At 40.8% G+C, this 21,399-nt stretch overlaps 1 long non-coding RNA gene across 1 annotated transcript; it reads right to left on the bottom strand.

Annotated features, from left to right (window-relative positions):
* Window positions 1-4,729: 4,729 nt before the first annotated feature.
* LOC143124682 (uncharacterized) lies at window positions 4,730-6,288 on the bottom strand. Its single transcript, XR_012987063.1, has 2 exons — window positions 5,824-6,288; window positions 4,730-5,310 (listed from the first exon to the last, which is right to left on the bottom strand). It is a non-coding gene; the product is annotated as an uncharacterized LOC143124682 (long non-coding RNA).
* Between the last annotated feature and the right edge of the window lie 15,111 nt (window positions 6,289-21,399).

Here is a 21,399-nt window from a genome sequence, read left to right as displayed (position 1 = left end):
GTAAGTTTGGTGTACATAGGAGTAAGTTTGGTAGCCTGGGTGCCATTCCGAACTTAGTCCCGCCCACAACGTTTGAGGTCGGGAAGTTCGGTATGGCATTGATCAATAGTGGCGCGAGTATGCTCGCCCAAATGCTGGCGGGCCAATCAAATTGTCAGGGCGGGCTTTATACGATGATGGACAGATGCTCAACAGTAACGTAATCAACCACGTCACCAAAGAGCGCTTGGGTTGAATTCGTTTACAACAACGATGGCTGCCGCTGGAGAATTGAGATGTGTAGATTCTATGGCAAGCGATTTTAACATTTTCCCGCTAGACTGGATATGTATTGCAGATATCTGTAATTCAGTTTTGCCTAGTCAAAACGAACATTTTAGATATCCGCAATTGAATTCTTCCTATCCATAATTGTCATTTCAGATATCCACAAAGACATTCTTCCTAGGACAAATGACGCCACATTTGCCATTCATTTCTATGGGGTTTATCATTACGGATATCTACAATTCAGTTGCAGATATCCACTATGTGAATTACGGATATCTGCAATTGAATTGTAGATATCTGTAATTCCAGTTAGAGATATCTACAATTTGATTCTGACTAGTCATAACTCCAGTTAAAGATATCTTTAATTCACTTCAATTCAAGATATCTACATGTTCCTTTTCAGATATCTTGAATTAAGTTTTGACTAGGCGAAATTACATTGTAGATATCTGTAAATGGAATTTTGACTAGTCAAAATGACGTTGTAGATATCTCAAACTGGGGTTAGGGATAGTCATAATTTGATTGTAGATGGTCCGTGTAACGCTTTGCAGTGCTATGTTCTATTTGCAGAACTCACATGAAAAAATATAAAAATAGGCTTAAAAATCCGTTATCCATTCTTTAGGACGGCACAGTAAATGGGTTATTGTTGATTATTTTGATTTTCAATTGAGCACAGTTACGGTTTTCTGTTCAAAAGTTAAAAATTGAAATGATGCGTCAATTTTCTAATTTCCCTTTTTTGCCCTTGTGGTTGGACTGAACCACGAGCACCGGGGGAGAACACCATCTAGCTGGGCCAGGCTAGATGGTGGAAGAGAGCGCCGCCTGAAGTTGTTTGTGATTTTGACATTACTTTAGAGATTAATAACTAAAACATTTTGGGATTTACGTTACGTTAAACATGACTTTCAGCCTATGTTGAACATATCTACAGTAGGCCCTAGCCTATATTAAATACCATGGCCATGCCATACCAAATAATTCCCCAAAGCAGAATGCTTTGCCATCGACGTCAGTCTTGGCTATACCGGGGCTATACAGGCTACCCCAAGCACTGTTTGACATGGCATTTTTGCTTATTTAACGCTTTACGCTAGACTAGTTTCATTAGGCTAAACGAAGACACAACAGCCTAATTTATCAGTTTATCCATTTATTAATTTCAACAGCAAATAGCCTACATTGGCCTGTAGGCTAGGGCTCAAGTCCATTGGTAATGCTATAGGTCTTCAAAGCCTCCCAGAACATAGGCTAGCACGTAGGCCTACTCATAAGTGTCAGGACGCAGCAATGTCTCCCTCTGCATAAGGTTCCGATCTCGAGCTGACATTATCAATCGCTTGGCACCTTATGCCTTGATACAAGCTGAACTGTGTTTGATAGCCCTCTATCTCTACATCCGCTGATAAAATGTGATTACCAACACCGCGCCAATATGTATCAGCCCCCCTCCCCCGCCCCCACGCGTGGTTCAGCCCAACAAAAACAGTAAAAAAAAACCGGCAAAAATCCAATATTAACTGAATTTTACTTTTGTTTACTTTTCTTTATCTTGCGTGACTAATGACACATTTAGAAAATAGCAGCAATTATCTTTTTGCTGACCATTTAAAAAAAATTTGAAAATTGGATTATTGAACACATTTTTTATTTGGATCAGATGGATGGAGCAAATAGAACAAAGCACTGCAAAGCGTTACACGGACCGTAGATATCTATTATCAAGTTATAGATATCTTGAATGAGTTTTGATTAGAGATATCTGAAATTGGAGATATCTATAACTTTCATTCTGCCTAGTCAAAATGTAATTATAAATATCTTGAATTAGAGTTTTGACTAGGCGAAATGACGTTAGAGATATCTGTATTGCTATGCAAATTAGGCCCGCATCCCACTTTAGGCGGGAGAAGAGCGTGTTGTTGTTCAAATCATCAAATCACATAGCACCTGTTAACTGTTAACTTTGTAATTAGCACCATGTCAGAGCAGCCAGAGGGCGAAGGAGTTTTTAATCGTCTTTTTAATGCTGCAGCCTATGCAAGACAGGAGCTGGCAGCAAGAATTGATGATTAAATGTTGCTATGATTTTTTCGATTACAGCCAACACTGTAGATGGTGCTGGTGCATTTAGTAGCCTAGGCCTACTAATTTATGTAGGCTACGAAACAGAGATCAAGCCAGTTGATAACGTGAGAGTCTAATAAACCTGCACGGTGTCCCTGAGTTTTAGTTATTTTAGATGTCAACAAGACATTACAGCCTGCTTATTCTTCTTCCATTCATAGAAATAAGGAAATAAGCCCACTTTTTCTTCGATTATGTTGGGGAGGGGAAATTAGCTGACAGAGAATGTCTAATAAGTAGATGGGCTCTGCTACGGAACTAGAGCAACGTCTTGCACAATAATTTGCACTAGTCATAATGACGTTTGAGATATCTTCACCTTTCATTCTGCCTAGTCAAAACGGAATTAAATATATCTGCAATTGCCATTTAAGATGTGTGACGAGTTGAATGTTGTTTTCAATGACGTGATGACAGATATCTGTAATTCAGTTTTGCCTAGTCAAAACTAAATTACAGATATCTCTATCTGACGTTTCGACTAGTCACAATTACGTTACAGATATCTTGAATGACAATTCCAACTATCCAAAATGTAATTGCGACTAGTCAGAAAGACGTTGTTGATATCTACAATGTTAATTCCAGATAGTCAAACTTAGCGGGTAAATGATAAAATCGCTTGCCATATAGATTCTGCTATCAGGTCTGTTCTAGAAGATATCGACAGCGAATTAATTTTAAAAGAGGAACAGAGTAACGGGATCAAGGCATTGGTTGATAAGAAAGATGTTTTTTTGCCGAAGCAACTGAAATGGGCATCACGGTGATGCAAGGTGGATATAGCCAGCGGTCGTTGCCAGATCCTTTTTTGAAGCCCGGAATCCTGGCTGTTGACCAACAAGTGGAGGCTCCGACATGCTAGGCTCCGATGTTTTTCAAGCCAACGTAATGGGTATCGTCGAAGTTCATCTAACTTACAAATGGTAAGAGAATCTAACTGTCTGACTTAGTAAATAACTCCCAATGTCGTGATATGAATCCCATGTTGTAAACATAGCCTCGTTGTACGTTCGCTAAGTCAGACTTGGTACAATCATAACGTTAGTGTGATTGTAGCGAACTAGCTGTTAAAACATTCTAATGTAGGTTACTGTTTTATTTCCATCAGTGGTCAGGCTGCAAAAGGGCAGAAGGGCATTTGGGTGTTGCTTTATGTACTCAAGCACCATACCCATATTGGTAGTCACTGTACCCCTTATAAGTGATGTATTCTTTTTAGATGTCAGTACAGTCATTAAAAAGTACTAAATGATACTACTCATAATTTCTTATTTTTACTGTTACTTATTGGTTGCTTTTTGTACTGCTATATATTCCAGGTACACCTGTGCTGACATTGACCGCTTCTGCTGATCGGGAATCCAGAGCCAGGGTTATGAAACAGCTTCAGATGGACAATCCAATCATTTTGGCCCTGAGCCCAAACAGAACAAACATCAGACTGGGTCTGATTAAAGTACCTGGCCATACACTGGAGTGCCTACACTGGAATGTGAGGGATGTTAGTACAAAGCTTGACCTAGCAGTTAAGACGGTACTTTAATGGAGTCACTAGTTGTCTGCGGAAAGCTTTGTACTGCCATTTTGAGGAACACACCACATCTGTTGATCTAGGACAACAGTGTTGCTGCACTCACTGCCATTCTGTTTGTTCTTGTGAACCTGAAGGTTGTGGGGAGCTAATCCCCAAATATGAATACTTTCAAGGGGAGGTTTCATCACACCACAAACACAGAATAGTCACACCTGAGGGCACACTTCTGATCAGGGAACTGTTACAAACTTACAGGAGTAGTTTACTTCAGGACCATACAAACATACCACTTTACACAGTCGACACAGCCTGCACTGGTTTTGGAGATGAACTCATTGATCAGTTTTAGAACAGTGCACACAGAAATTTGACCTGGACTTCATTATCCATAATCTCCCTACATACAAGCTGGAACATGCAAAAGAGATACTATGAATTATGCATGAGGTTTTTGATGACATCGAACAGAGTCAAACTAATTTGTTTGATGACGGTGTTGTTCAGGATGACCGTGTTCAGGTTGACATGGATTACACTGGTTACTTTGATGACGAGGATGAGGATGATAAGATACAATCATCACCAAGTAACTTGGAATCAGGCTTGTCAATGTTGAAGATCTCAGACTAGCTTCAAATTCAGGCTCAAATTTTTAGCTTCAGGGTCCTGTTGTTGTGCAAATGCCTTTTTTTTACCTGTTACATTAATATTTTTGAATAAAATTAAAATGGTTTATACTTCTCTACTGGTTGGTGATGTTTCTGCATTTAAAAGACAAACAATAAGACATGTCAATAAAGATTTTTAATATCTACACATAATAGGTAATGTTTGAAGATATACGCTGAACTTTGAACATACAACCAATAAGAAAACACACAAAAATGGTTTCAAGAATGTGGATTCTACTAAACTATTATATGAAAACACAATTATTTACATTGTCATTTATGAAAACAATATTTACAAATTACCATCACCATTTACATTTCACATTAACTTAATTATTTAAAAAGGCACATTTTGCCAGTCCATTATTTTCTCCTGGTAATTCAGCTTTGCCAATAAGTTTCTCTTGAAATTCGGGAATGCATGATACTACCTGCCTGGGTGATTTTTGTTGGGAAAGTTGTGTCTCCCTGAAAACGTTTACCAGTGTTAAAACGTCCTGTTCTCGGGCCACATGATGAATGCCCATTTATTGTCCTATTTAATTGTCCATTAGCTCTTTGACGATGCCAATGGACCTACTGATTCTGGCTGCTGACATTTCTGACATGTTTGGTCCCAATCCTCTCATAAATGATTTGAGAAAATTGTTTAGGTGTTCCAGGTGGAGGTCAAGTGGATGGAAAATGGGTGACAACCTGAAATATAAGTGAACACATCAGTGTGAAGAATTACAGTATAGCCTAATAAGTATAACGTGCATTGACAATACATTGGAAAATACAGACTGTTAAATATGGTGACACCAGATGCAATTGCTGAGTAGGTCAGAGAAACACTACCCACCCCCCACAGAGGTGCAGAGCACAGAAGTGGGGGTTGGATAACATGCTAGTCCATTACAAAATGAAGTTTCTACATATTGACAAAGTGACAGAGGCCAACTTACACATCAGGTACAAGTTTATCCTGGTAACATTTGCTCACACTACACTGAAATTCGGGCTGGCTTCCAGAATACTAGGCATGTCAAAATATGACTAGATGATTTAATCATAGATAGATTTCACGGAAATGAGGAGTGTGGGAATGCACAGTGTTTATCACATTGGACAATAATCACGACTCACTATTAACTCATGTGAAACGTGGCAATCGAGGTTATTCTCATAGTCATATCATAAGAAGTAGAAATGTATTAACAAGCTTACCTCTGTAATGCTTCTTCGCGTTTTTGTACCGGTTGGAGTTGACGGATTGGGGCAGAACTTCTTCAGAGTCCGGGGCGTCTTGGAAGGAGTAGGCTACCGGTCTCTTTTCTCTGATGCCTCAGATGAACACGGTTCTTCAGGCTGGTCTCCTTCGTCTTCTGTCCATTTTTTAAACACGGGCATGTCGCGTTCCAACCGTGTTATAAAGTTCTGACGGGACCGACAAATGCGATGCGATTTGTTTGCAGTGTTGTGGAGTTGTAATCCTAAACGGATAACTTGATCGTATATGCATTCACCTTTACTGTTTCTCTCAAAAATGAGGTTCGTGTGTTGAAGAACTCCGTGTATCCTTACATTATTTTTACAACACCTGCGAAAATCGCTCACATCTTCTTCTTCTACTTCTTCCAGCGTGCAGTTGAGTTCTGTTGACATCAACTATGCGTCGCTTAACATACGTCACACACTCCGTTGTTCTGATTGGTTGTAGGTCTATCCAATTGAGTGCAGAGGCATTTTTTTTCCTGGTTCGTTTGAAACACGCCCCATAATCACAGCTCAATGGAACAGTATCAGACTCAAATTCTGACTAGAATTGAGTATGACTACGTCAGGCTACCTTTCCTCCTCCTGGAGCAATTAAAGAAAAATAAAAGCAATAATTATTAACCAAAGCTCTCTGTTCCTATCCATTTATTTGGGTCACCTGCAACGCATTAAGGTCCACCTTGTTACATTTGGCGATGCAAGCAGGGTCCTTTTGAACTGTTCTAGGTGTTTTGTTTTGCATGGTTGTTTTTTAGCTTTGGGGGAAAACAGTGGTTGAAGACCATAGTGTCACGAACGGTGAACCGGCAGGAAGGAAGCCATCCATCAGAAGGTCCCGCCACATCCTATTGCCACCATCTGGCATTTACCTACTCTGTGTAAGTCTACTTTTGTTTGTTGCGTTCTTCCTATTTTTTCTCTCTCCCTTTCCTTGTGTTTACAACAGACCCTTGGGTTAAGTATGGACGGGGAAGAGATGGCAGCTCAACTTAGAGTCTTAACCGAGCTTGTGCAACAGTTACAGGCAGAAAACAGTAGGCTCAAGGAAGAGGTTACTAAGATGGCCACCCCCACTCCAGATAATGTGGGTCCTTCAGGCAGCTTAACAGGTCAACCCTCTACCCCTAATTCCCCTACACTGTCTAGACCAACTGCACCTGTAGCTCCCCATACACCTACTCCAGCTGGAGTGGTGGAACGTTATGTCTATATACCTTGTGAATGTAAATGCCCTAGATTTTCAGGGAAATTGTCTCACGACTCCCTAACAGCAGAGGACTGGGTGGAGGAGGCCCGTCGACATCTGTCTTCACGACTCATGTCACGTTCAGAGCAAGCTTTGATTGTTTTTCATTTATTAGATGGAGAGGCCAGGGCCGAGATCAAGTTTCGTCCTGTAGTTGAAAGGGATGAGCCTGACCAGATATTTTCAATACTTCTTAGCCTCCAGAAGCAGTTCTTCCAGCGGCGGCAGCTTGAGGGGGAGTCGTTGAGGGAGTATTCCCATGCACTTTGGCACCTGCTAGAAGCAGTAAAGAGGAGAGATCCAGCTTGTTTTGCCCACCCAGAAGTAGTCCTGCGTGACCAATTTGTGGAGAATGTGCGAGATGGTATGCTAAAGCGAGAATTGCGGCTTCAAGTCCGACTTCATCCCATCCTCACTTTCCTGGATGTTCGCAGTGAAGCTATACGCTGGGTAGAAGAGGGGGAGCACTCCAGTGGCCCTAGACCCCGTGCCCACTCCGTTAGCATGCCATACAAGACTTGGAGGCAGCCTCCAGTGCAGTGAGGGTACAGCCCACTAACGAACTGGCAGAAGTAAAAGAGAGCCTTCGAAAACAACAGGCTCAATTGGATAGCATCCTACGGCGCTTGGACACCCCCTCCTTTTCTGGCCCACCGCCATCTAGAGCACCGACCCGGGGTCCTCGCTATCGGTTTAAGGCTGAGGGGAAACCCATCTGGTTACGATGTTCCCAGCCTGGCCATATAGCTCGTTTCTGCCCAGCATCTTCTACCAGTTCTCAGGTGGCGGCAGGCTCTAATTCTGTTGCCCAGCAACCGCAGGAAAACTAGTGCCCCCTGACGTTATGGCCCAAACGTTGGGTGGGGATTCTTTGGGCTCCCATTCAGGTGCATCACAACTCATTGGCAGATGTCCAGTCGTAAAGGCTCAGATTGGGGATGTGGCGGTGTCCTGCTTACTGGATACTGGGTCAATGGTGACCACAATCACACAGAAATTTTTTGAACAACAGTTGCAGCCCCGCCTTCAGCTGAGTTGTGTTTTTATTCTGTGAAACTACAAAACAGCAGTTTGAAAATGACACATCTGCTACAACACGGGACTTTCCACAAACCCTGTCTTTCTATTCCTCCATGTCAGCCACAAAGACACACACACACACACACACACACACACACACACAGACACAGTGAGAGAGGAAGAGAGTGTGTAAACATATTGACTCAGGTGTATCCTAATGGTTCTGCTGTCTCACACATTCCTCAGCATATTTGTCACCTTGGTTTGAACAGGCTCATGGGGGAGAGGTGTCCCAGTGGCTTCTGTACATTACTGAACACTTTCACCACTGAGATGTCAAACCGGAACCTAACAGCAACATTATTGTTACCGTGACTCCTACCCCATGTCAATAGAGAGCTTTAAATGTCAAACAACAAAGACTACAAAGTACCACACGTGCTACATACTACAACACACACGTATGTACCTCATATTTTGTGTTAATCCTGGCCCCACCAATTTACAAACCTGTACTGCAATACTAAATTAATACATATCTGTAGAGCATGTCTGCACAGAAGCACACCCGCACACATTCTGTTATCTGATTGTATAAGAATGCTCCTGACCCATGGCCTACACTCTTAGGTTTGCCACATGCAAAATGATTTTGTGCATTGCGTTGTGCAATTAAAAGCACTTCCTGACCATTCAATATGCAAAACATAACAATCCATGACCTGCTGAGCTATTGCAAGGTCAACAAAACGGCACAGAAGATGTTTATAGGGATCTGTTTTGGACATTTTATTGTTCTCAGAGGCTTCAAAAGTAAAAGCCGTCACCTTGGCAACAGAGCTGTCGATGAGGGTAGGAGTCACTACATTGTTCTGTTTGAAATCCAGAAGGCCTATTCCACTCTTGATATCTATGCAAAGAGTCTCTGCGGCCTACAGTAGTCTGTTCAGATTCTAGTGCGGCTATTGCCAAAGCACATGCCTGGGTGCCATTCCGAACTTAGTCCCGCCCACAACATTTGAGGTCGGGAAGTTCGGTCTGGCATTGCTTCATTGTGGTGGAAGTATGCTCGCCCTATATCGGGCGGACCAATCAAATCAGGCTTTACGATGATGGACAGGTGAGCAACAGCGCCTGGTCTATCACGTCATCTGAGCATGCTTAGATTAGGCTTACGCTGTGGCTAGAAGGATACAAGACCCCATATGGAAAATTCATATTATTTAATGAGGTTGTATCACTGAAAACAATTATTTCTGAATACTTTTGCCAAAGTTGAGATGTGGGAAAACTCGTGGTTTCACTTTCATCAAGGGAAAACAGCGCTGTTGCATTGCGACATGTTCCCTCGTTCGTTTGAAATCTCTGATTGACCACCTGTTCGAGGGATTTGCGACAGCCTTTCCCAGCTGTTTAACATGTTTGTAGCATATCATTGTTCAACAGAATTATTTTTAAGAACGGAGGGGATATAGGAGAAGAAGGATGGTTTGTGTGTTTTCTTCCTACACCTCACGGTAAGCTATTTTGTTGCTCTGATTGGTTAGGTCTATCCAATTGGGTGCAGAGGCATTCCCCCCCTGTATCGGTTGAAACATGCCCCATAATTACGTCCCAATGGAGCAGTATCAGACTCATATTCTGACTAGAATTGAGTATGACTTCGTCAGGCTACCAAAGCACATGACTAAAAAGAAATGCGCACTTGCCAGCCGCTCAGGAAGTAGCCAGGCATGCGCTCTGTCATTTCCTGTAGCCAGCCGTGGTGTTGTGGTGAGCACCCAAATATCTACATCCCTCCACCTATTGCCCTCCTCCTATTGCCCTCCTCCACCTGTTGCCCTCCACCTATTGCCCTCCACAAAGTTGTTACTTGTATAACTACCAATTTGCATTTGTCGTGATCATACTGTTTGATGTAAAAGGCAACTTACGGTATGTCAGCAAAGAGGAAAAGCTCATCTGTTCCCACAAGTGGAACCTAAAGGTTCTGATGTATCACACTCAGGTGGAACCTAATGGCTCTGTATACACACTCAGATGAACACATTCCTCAGCATATTTCTCAACTTGGTTTCATTTTATGCAGTTTGCAGTTTTTCTCAGTGGCTTTGATGCATTTTTTCACATCAGAATTCAAGTTCTCAAAATGCATCAAAGTGACTGAAACAACTTGAATCTTTTGTTGTTTACGTGACTCCTCCTCCATCAAATACTTTAGTGCATTGTGTTGATCATTTAATTTATAAAACATAACAAGCCATGATGTACAGAGCTATTGACAATTATTTTGTAAACAGAACAGAATACAACATAGAATATGTTGATATGGATCTGTTTTGTACAATTTATTGTTCAATGATTGTTTACTGACAGGGTCACAGAGGTTTGAAAAGGAGAAGAGGGTGGAGTGCAAAGGTGGAAGTAGCAGACAATCAGATGCCCTCATGAAACAGATGCACACACACACACACACACTCACATGCACACACACACACACTCACACGCACACACAGACACACACACACACACACACACTCACACGCAGTGTTGGTCAAGTTACTTGGAAAAAGTAATTAGTTACTGATTACTGATTACATATCCAAGAAAGTAATCCAGTTACTTTACTGATTATTTATTTTCAAAAGTAATTAGTTACTTTACTAATTACTTTACTTAGTTACTTTTCAAAAACACACTAGCTATGTGTATACACAACCTGAATACGCTTTTATAAAACTTGTTTTTATTACTTTTAATCTCAACTATGCACATTTCATCAAACAAAAATGTATTTAACATTAAATTAAATGCAACAGTCTCTGATTTGAAGAAAATTCTTGAACAATTTATATCTCTGCATATTCTAGCACAGACATGTCAAAGTTCCGGATCCGGCCCGCGAATGAATTATCTACGGCCCCCGGGATGATATTTGATTAGTATTACCGGCTCGGCCCGCAGGCCACAGCCGCCGGCTGCTGTTTTGCACGCACCAATACTCCTCCATGGGACCTATCTTTCAAAAAATTTTGAACGCCAGTCTATGGCGAAAAAAAAATGATTTTCTGGTCCTGGTTGACTTGTGCCTTGAATTACCCATATGATGTTTGTCAATTTTAAAGACAATTTTTCATGTAGAGACATTTGCAGTTTGTTTCGTAACTATTGAATTACAACATTGTGAAAGATCGTAATTCCAACGACTACAAACCCATCAGTCGCGCTAGTGACGTTAGCTCATTCACAGCCACACTAGATTGTACAAGCATACCAGCAACAGGTCTTAATTGGGCTTTCCTTGCCGATGAAAATATCATGAGTCAGAGGATTAAACACATCAGGTAAGTTGTATTCGTCCATAGACTGTACTTTAGATACTGTTAAGTGACATATTGACAGCTAATCTTATCGTTTCATTACGTTGGTGACGTAGCCTACATCGTTCGAGACGAGAGATGTAGGCTAGTCCACTGAGCGGATTCGCATAAAACCAACATAACTTTTGAAGTCTATCGAACAACAGTACTTTCTTGACGTGAAAAAATATCTTTAAAATTCACACACATCATATGTGAAATTCGTGGCACAATTCAAACTGGACCAAAAAATAATTGTTATCTCTCCATTAACTCCCGTTCATATTTTTTTGAAAGATAGGTCCCTTGTAGCGGAAGTAAAACGGAAGTCACTGGGACACTCTATTCAGTCAGGGCAGATGTCAACTTTCAGCTACCCCCCTCCCTAGTGAACGAAAGTTCATGAACTCGTTCATATTTTGAGCGAACGTGAACTGAACGTAGGCCTACTGTATTAGCCTACTACTGCCTGATGAACGTTACTGTGAACTCTGGTGTCTGTGAACGGCACGCTCTTTCAGTTTAACTTCGTTGAATAGGGTGTCAGATTTCTACAGAGCCTTCCACGCGAAAACCCGGCTAAACCACACCTTAAAAAGACCTTCATATGGCAGCATGCAGGTCACCATTTGTCAAACTATGGGCCGCGGTCCGCAATGTGGACAATGGTCTGCAGAGTGAAATTATTCCCGGGCCATCGTCTGATAATTTGCTGCGCAATTGATCAAAGAGCCGCAGACAGAAAAAGAAAACAAACATTTCTGCAATTAGTAGGAAATACTTCATCAAACATAGAGGCATAGAATTAAGTCGTGGTATGGGCGTTTATTCAATGCATGCGTGTGCACGTTGGTAGCAAAGCTAAGCTTCAACCTATTGGAAGGCTATTTAATTGCATTGCATGTAAATGCAATGGTCTATTATCGCTGTTCTTCTTATAATTGCATTGCATGTAAATGCAATGGTCTATTATCGCTGTTCTTATTATTATTCTTCTTCCGACCAAATTTAACGTTCAAAGGCTCTAAAACCACTGAACCGTTTGACGTCATTCAAACACTCCTACAAAGGTCTTGTAACGGACAATTGTACAATATCTTTTTACATTTGTGAACTTTATACTTTTTGAGATATTTACGATAAAAGAGCAAGAAATTCTCATAGAGTTAACATTGACCGCCGTGGCGGCAACTTTTAGCAGTATGACGTGACCTCCACCTGAAAGCAATCAACAGTAGCAGAGCTACCTGGAGCTGTGAATCTGCTGAACGTCTTCAGCTGCTGTGCCGTGGTCACTGTATTTGCTCGTGAAACTCTCATTCAGAGGCACATTTCTCTAATTACAGACAAGGTAAGTGTTCCGGTTTTTGGTATTTGAGTCATTTATGTCGTCAAACATTATGTAACGTTAGCGTTATATATGTATGAATGTATGAAACATATAAACTACACTAACGTTATAACGTTAGGTAACGTTAACGTTTTAACCATTAGCACCTTGCTACGTTGATTATGTAAGGAAACCCACTGTTAATCAATGTTAATATGTCGTCAACGTTACAGTGACCGGTTAGCTGTAGGTTTCGATAGATAACGACAATCAAACATAGGCCTAATGCACTAACGTTAACGTTACATTTGTTCATTAGGCCTACTAACCAGCAGCGTTTTAACTAGAACGTTAACGTAAACCAGAGTTAAACCAGAGTAAGTAGGCCTACAGATACTATGGCTCTGATTTTATTCGACATCAGGTCACTTTACACGGGTGTATAGAATCAAGCACCTAGAATAGATTATGAATGCAGACTGGTGCTTGATTGCATGGGTGTCATGAAGGGCAGTAGCGTGCGGTGACCATACATTTTGGTAGGGCAGAAAGTCTGACTTTTTTTAATAGCCTATCATTTTGGGCTACATTAAAATTACATATTTTACAGGACTTTGTGGTATGCTTAAATCATGTCACAGTCAGAATTGTAGATCAGTAACCCATCAGTTAAGTTTGCACCATTGTCATCACGTTAAACCAGTGAAGCATAGCAACGTTGTTGCTATGGGTAAACAAAACTATTTTTTTGTGTTCTGTCTGGCCTGCTAACTATCTAATATTTTAAGTAGTTGGGTTTTATAACTGCAACTCAAGACAGTTGGGTGTTATGGATAATTGTCTGACCACTCGCTGTAGAAACTAGGCTATATTGATAGCTCATTCTGAATGGAGCAGCCTATGCCATACCTTTGAACACTTTTTTTCACCTTCTCTTTTTTGCGCTGTCAAAAGATGCTATTAAATCCACTAGAAGCTAGCTACTAAACCAAGGAAGACACCAGTATCTTCTAATTTCAACCTCTCAAATTGTTTTTTTTTTTTAACAGAAACTCAACATGGTTAACAGGTGCAACACTACTCGCCATTTCTGCATCTTGAAATGAAACGATAGGCCTAATTTTTAACTGGCGGAATAATTTGAGGAGGCTAGTTCTAGAACAGTGGTCCCCAAACTTTTTCTTCCGAGGGCCAGCTCACTATGCCTGGCTCTAAGAGAGGGCCAGAGACTCGGAGTATATTAGTAACCATAAATAGCTTAGTGCTGTGAACAACAACAGTCTACTTTAGTTGAATATTCCATTACATTTAATCATAGGCTACTGCAATTTAATACCATTGTTAGCTGTGTTTATATTGCCAACATGCCATGTAAAATGTAGCTCAAATGAAATAATACTAATAAAAAAGACTTTAGCATTCCCAAAAGTATTAGCAGGGAGTCCCAAAAGTATATTTTATTTAAAATGTGTGTCTTTGCATACACCGCTCAAGTTGTGAACAAGCAATATCCTACAAATAATTTAAAGTTCTCAAACTATGAAAGTTTTATGAAGTGCTGGCAAAAACATCTGAAATGACCACCATTCTAACTTTCACTCACCTGATGAGAACTTTGTGAATTTGTATGAGCATTTGAAGAGTGAATAAAAATAGAAATAATTATCCCAGAAAGTCCAAGAAATATGACTTGAATAGAAGTTAGTTAGTTATTAACAATTAATTGATAAACTTTTAGAATACTTTGAGCACTGATGCAGTCAGCATAGACCTCTTACATTGTTTGCAGGTAGGTTCATTCCGTTTTCGATGGCAAACGCGAAACAGCGCCAAAACAACCACCAGTGGACAAAAAGAGTATTACATGTGTATTGTTATGACTCGCCATAGAGAATGAATGGGGGAAATTACGGAGGTTATAGTTTGACGATGTCGTACTCCGGTGCGGGCCAGATGCTATATACCACGGACATGTTTTGGGGGGCCACCCAAAATGAGGTGGCGGGCCGTAGTTTGGTGACCACTGACCTAGATTATGAATGCATTTGGTGCTTGATTTTACTCCTGTGGAAAGGGACCTTATGAAAGCCATGAATAGGCTACTGTTAGGACAATTGCAGACATTCCTTGTATTGTTTTGGCATAACTGTTAAACTTGTTTGCTTTTGTCTTTTAGGTTCCAGACCAGACCAGTGGTGATGACCATTTATGACATTATGTGTGTGCCTGTCTGTGTGCACACCTGTCAACCATACATCTCTGACAATGTTGCTAGCAACATACTAACATACATTCTTACAAACATGTAACCATATCTGTGCACATACCATTTAACCATACTGAGACTTATCTGAGATCTACACTGAGACATTCTGAGAACTATATTGTTGTGTGAGGACTATACTCACTAACTATAGACCCTTTCAACAATAAAAACAAAAACAATGCTTGAACGTTCTATTTGGCCTCCAATCTACTTCCTCTTAGTCTGGTCAGTTTGGGGCAAAAATGGGGTCAAGGCTGCAAATTATGATTAACATTTGAGCCAATGTTTTTCTGTTTATTTAGGGCCAAATAAAGAAAAAAATGCAAGGAGCCCAAAAAATTAGGTGGGGGAAGGCCCTGAAACGGCCACGCCCACTTTTTAGACCTGGAATTTTCTATCTCGGCTCCTGAAGGTCGCAGAGAGTTGGTCTTTGGCTTAAAAGATGCGGAAATGTCACATTTATATTAGTGTTATGAAGAAACATAGGCCCTAAAACCTTTAATTTCTGAGATATTTGTGAAAAACCTTTTATCACTGAATCAATCAGCGCCCAAGCCACCTTTTTCTGTAAATCTGCTCATGAAAGCAATGCAGTTTGTTTGGGCAAAAGCTCTAAATCTACTCATGGGGCCTACTAGTGCTTAAGTTGATTAAGGCTCTTTGTTAGAAGATGAGGACCCCAACAACCTTCTAAGAAACAATGTAAACAAAGTGAAAGTCCAAAAATGATAGGTTTGTGTAAGGTGACAGCAGTTATCACACGTGATGAAGACCATGGAGTGCCTGGTCTTGTGCATACTAAGGCCCCAGGTACGCCATGCACTAGACCCGCTACAGTTTGCATACCAGGAGAAAGTGGGCGTGGACGATGCCATCACATATCTCCTACACAGGACACATTCCCACCTGGACAAGGGGAAAAGTGCTGTGAGAATCATGTTCTTTGACGTTTCTAGTGCTTTTAACACCATCCAACCCCTCAGACTGGGTGACAATCTCCTGCAGATGGGTGGGGATGCTCAACTAGTATCCTGGATTGACATACTACCTGACAGAGCGGCCACAGTTCGTCAGACTGAAGAACTGCCTCTCTGACACTGTGATCAGCAGCACCGGAGCTCCACAGGGAACTGAGCTCTCTCCAGTCCTGTTCACCCTGTACACGTCAGACTTCTGCTACAACACAGAGTCATGCCACATGCAGAAGTTTTTGGATAATACTGCAATTGTGGGGTGTATCAGGGATGGGCAAGAGGAGGAATACAGGAGCCTGGTGGAGGAATGGTGCAAACTCAACCACCTACAACTCAACACTGCTAAGACCAAGGAGATGGTGGTGGATTTCTGGAGGTCTAACCCTGCTCTGCTGCCAGTCACCATTGAGGGGGTCAATGTGGAGGTGGTAAACACTTACAAATATCTACACCTGGACAATGAACTGGACTGGTCATTCAACACTGAAGCACTCTACAGGAAAGGGCAGAGCAAGCTGTACTTCCTGAGGAGGCTGCGGTCCTTCAATGTCTGCAGCAAGCTCCTCCTCTGGATGTCTTACCAGTCTGACTCTGTTGTTGCCATTGCCTCTGCTATGCTGTTGTATGGGGAGGAAGCACTAAGAAGAGGGATGCTGGGCGACAAGACAGGCTGGTAAGGAAAGCTGGCTCTGTTGTGGGAGCTGAACTGGAGTGCATCACTTCAGTATCAGACAAAAGGACCCTGAACAAACTAATCAACATCTTAGACAATGACTGTCATCCACTCCACAGCACTATCATAAAGCAGAAGAGCTTGACCAGTTTGAGACTACGCTCACTGGCATGCACAACTGACAGACTGAGGAAGTAATTTGTCCCCAGGGACATACTACTCTTCAATGCTTCACGAAAGGGAAGTGAAGAGATCGACTTCTCTGCTTAGTCTATCTGCCTCTCCACCCTCTTCTACACTTTTATGACCTCCTATAACAATGTTGTGTACGGACTGTCCACTCACCCACAATGTTACTGCTTACACTGTCTACACTGTTTACAGGCTATACTAGCCCACATGCACAACCACTCCCTCCACTGTGGACTGTGGTCTAACTTCATACTTGACCAATGGCTGATATCCTATCACTTCAAACCTATCCTTGCACTGCTGCTATAATTCTTATATTACTATGCTTATATTTATCTCTTATATTGTCCATATTTAATGCTGGTCTCTTGACTCTAGACTATCACTTCACTGTTGGACTTATTTGCACGATCACCATGACACACACCTCATAGAGCACCTTACCACTGAAACACAGGGTCAGTCCCTGCCCTGTTACGCAAGAGATTCATGCTTATACATCCTTCGTACATTCACGTGGATCCTTGATATAGGGGCAGCCTTGGCCTACTGGTTAGCACCTCGTCACCGGAGGGTTGCTGGTTCGAACCCCGACCAGTAGGCATGGCTGAAGTGCCCTTGAGCAAGGCACCTAACCCCTCACTGCTCCCCGAACGCCGCTGTTGATGCAGGCAGCTCACTGCGCCGAGATTAGTGTGTGCTTCACCTCACTGTGTGCTGTGTGTGTTTCACTAATTCACGGATTGGGATAAATGCAGAGACCAAATTTCCCTCACGGGATCAAAAGAGTATATATACTATACTATGCTATTCTTGATTTAGTATCTTTTATTGTCCTTATTAGTGGAGTTGTTATTTTATCATCCTGTTTATGTTGTAGTGTATGTTGTGATGTCTTAAGTTGGGACCTTGAATTTCCCCTTAGGGGATCAATAACGTATATCTATCAATCTATCTGTTATGTACCTTCCTCCAAGTTCCTGTGGTGGATTTAAAAATGAAAACGTTGCACACATTTACATGACATTTACATGTCAAGCACATGCCAGTTCAGTCAAATGGAGATCATCAAATCAGGGAACAGCAGAACTTTGGGGGCCTCAGCAGAACACTGATTTTTTAGTACACAAGTTAAACACAAATATAGTCTGATAAACAGTAAAATACAGTTGTTTCGAACGAAAATTCAACAGTAGAGGCCAACTACATTTCTTCTATCCCAGATTCATCTGATCCATCCAAGTTAGTTTGGTAACTATATTCCATAGATTTAGGTGGTTCTCAAAGCTAAAATACAGATTTTTGCGACAGTTCTTAGAAATGTTTTGCATCGATATTTAAAATAAATGAAGGTCATTTAGGGAGTTTGGTGGTTCATAACATTGATATAAGATGAGATTCATACCTAATAAAAACTTAATATGATTCTCTACAACCTTCAGGAGCTGATACATGAAACATGGCCTGTGCACCATGCAAAAACTAGTTTTTCGTGAATATCTCAAAAAGTAAAGGTTTTACGGCTTATGCTTGTTCATAACACTAATATAAACGTGGTGTTTCTGCATCTTTTAAGCCCAAAACCAACTCTCTGTGACCTTCAGGAGCCGAGATACAGAATTCTGGGTCTAAAAATTGCGTGGCCGTTTCAGGGCCTTCCCCCACTTAATTTTTTGGGCTCCTTGCATTTTTTTGTTTATTAGGCCCTAAATAAACAGAAAAACATTGGCTGAAATGTTAATAATTTTTTGCAGCCATTTGCCCTAAACTGACCAGACTATCTGCATTAAGATAACATATGGAATGTTAAAAAGGAAGTCTTGTGGGGACAACTATGATGCTGATAATGGAACTCTCTTGAAAGGGTCCATAGGGAACATGTATACCTGTGAATCATATTTGTCAACCATTCATACCTTTGAATCATTCCTGTGCTGTAACATCTGTGAAACATAGCTGTGCTGTTAGACCTCTCTTTTTAGACCTGAGCTGTGCTGTGTGAAAAAAAGGATTCTAACCTAAGTTCTGTCAAAAACTGATCATCTGAAGGGCTGACTCTTTTATTCTTCAGTGTATAGGCTATATCACCATCAAATTTTACCTAATACCATTTACTGAGGCCTCTAGCTGTTGCTGCCGGTTCAGAGTTACCACTGATAAATAGATCTGTCTTAGGATAATATGATTGGCATTATCAAGTTCTGTATATATATACACTGTGATTTTTACTTCAAGCTTACATTGGTAAGTGTTCATTAGTGTAGATTCTGAGTATCATTCTGCTGTATTAAAACAAAGAATGTTGATCAATATTGAATTGACCATTTATTTTTACTGACTGTCATATACTCTAAGCTAACATCTAACCAAGTAAGTGGTTTTCAAGAATACTGTAAGACTGTGTAATCTGAATAATCATACTGTAAGTAATATAATGTTATACACAGCAGCTTTTTTGCATTTACATGCAATGGTAATTCCCTGGAATTGCATTTTCTAGTTATTATTCTTCTTCCGACCAAATTTAACGTTCAAAGGCTCTAAAACCACTGAACCGTTTGACGTCATTCAAACACTCCTACAAAGGTCTTGTAACGGACAATTGTACAATGTCTTTTTACATTTGTGAACTTTATACTTTTTGAGATATTTACGATAAAAGAGCAAGAAATTCTCATAGAGTTAACATTGACCGCCGTGGCGGCAACTTTTAGCATTATGACGTGACCTCCACCTGAAAGCAATAAACAGTAGCAGAGCTACCTGGAGCTGTGAATCTGCTGAACGTCTTCGGCTGCTGTGCCGTGGTCACTTTATTTGCTCGTGAAACTCTCATTCAGAGGCACGTTTCTCTAATTACAGACAAGGGAAGTGTTCCGGTTTTTGGTATCTGAGTCATTTATGTCGTCAAACATTATGTAACGTTAGCGTTATATATGTATGAATGTATGAAACATATAAACTACACTTACGTTATAACGTTAGGTAACGTTAACGTTTTAACATTAGTGAAATAGGCTAATGGACGTTAGCACCTTGCTACGTTGATTATGTAAGGAAACCCACTGTTAATCAACGTTAATATGTCGTCAACGTTACAGTGACCGGTTAGCTGTAGGTTTCGATAGATAACGACAATCAAACGTAGGCCTAATGCACTAACGTTAACGTTACATTTGTTCATTAGGCCTAGCCTACTAACCAGCAGCGTTTTAACTAGAACGTTAACGTAAACCAGAGAAGTAAGTAGGCCTACAGATACTATGGCTCTGATTTTATTCGACATCAGGTCACTTTACACGGGTGTATAGAATCAAGCACCTAGAATAGGCTAGATTATGAATGCAGACTGGTGCTTGATTGCATGGGTGTCATGAAGGGCATGAATAACGTGACTCATTGTTGATGGTCATAACGTTATAGCTTCCACCGTTCACATTTTAGTTAAAGCTAACAAATATGTTTTTATTTTTACCAAATTTGTAACGTTGTTCACTGCTTGTTTGTGTATCAAATAGGCCATGGCTACGTTTTCATTCTATGCTCCTGATTCTTACGTAGCCTAAGTAAACACTATCATAGTTCGTCTATTGATGGGTTTCATCAGGTCCCTTTCCACAGGTGTATACAATCAAGCACCTAGATTATGAATGCATTTGGTGCTTGATTATACTCCTGTGGAAAGGGACCTTATGAAAGCCATGAATAGGCTACTGTTAGGACAATTGCAGACATTCCTTGTATTGTTTTGCCATAACTGTTAAACTTGTTTGCTTTTGTCTTTTAGGTTACAGACCAGACCAGTGGTGATGACCATGTATGACATCACGTGTGTGCCTGTCTGTGTGCACACCTGTCAACCATACATCTCTGACAATGTTGCTAGCAACATACTAACATACATTCTTACAAACATGTAACCATATCTGTGCACATACCATTTAACCATACTGAGACATCTGAGATCTACACTGAGACATTCTGAGAACTTGTTGTGTGAGGACTATACTCACTAACTATATGGAACATGTATACCTGTGAATCATATTTGTCAACCATTCATACCTTTGAATCATTCCTGTGCTGTAACATCTGTGAAACATAGCTGTGCTGTTAGACCTCTCTTTTTAGACCTGAGCTGTGCTGTGTGAAAAATAAGATTCTAAGTTCTGTCTAAAACTGATCATCTGAAGGGCTGACTCTTTTATTCTTCAGTGTATATATCACCATCAAATTTGACCTAATACCATTAACTGAGGCCTCTAGCTGTTGCTGCCAGTTCAGAGTTACCACTGATAAATAGATCTGCCTTAGGATAATATGATTGGCATTATCAAGTTCTGTATATATATATATATATATATATACACAACTGTGATTTTTACTTCAAGCTTACATTGGTAAGTGTTCATTAGTGTATTCTGAGTATAATTTTGCTGTATTAAAACAAAGAATGTTGATCAAT

The sequence above is a fragment of the Alosa pseudoharengus genome, unplaced genomic scaffold (assembly GCF_046254945.1).
Source record: "Alosa pseudoharengus isolate Yale_2024_CS ecotype anadromous, Long Island Sound unplaced genomic scaffold, YU_APseudo_1.1 YU_APseudo_1.1_scf_15, whole genome shotgun sequence".
Classification (NCBI taxonomy): Eukaryota; Metazoa; Chordata; class Actinopteri; order Clupeiformes; family Clupeidae; genus Alosa; species Alosa pseudoharengus.
This window is presented reverse-complemented; position numbering and strand designations above follow the sequence as displayed.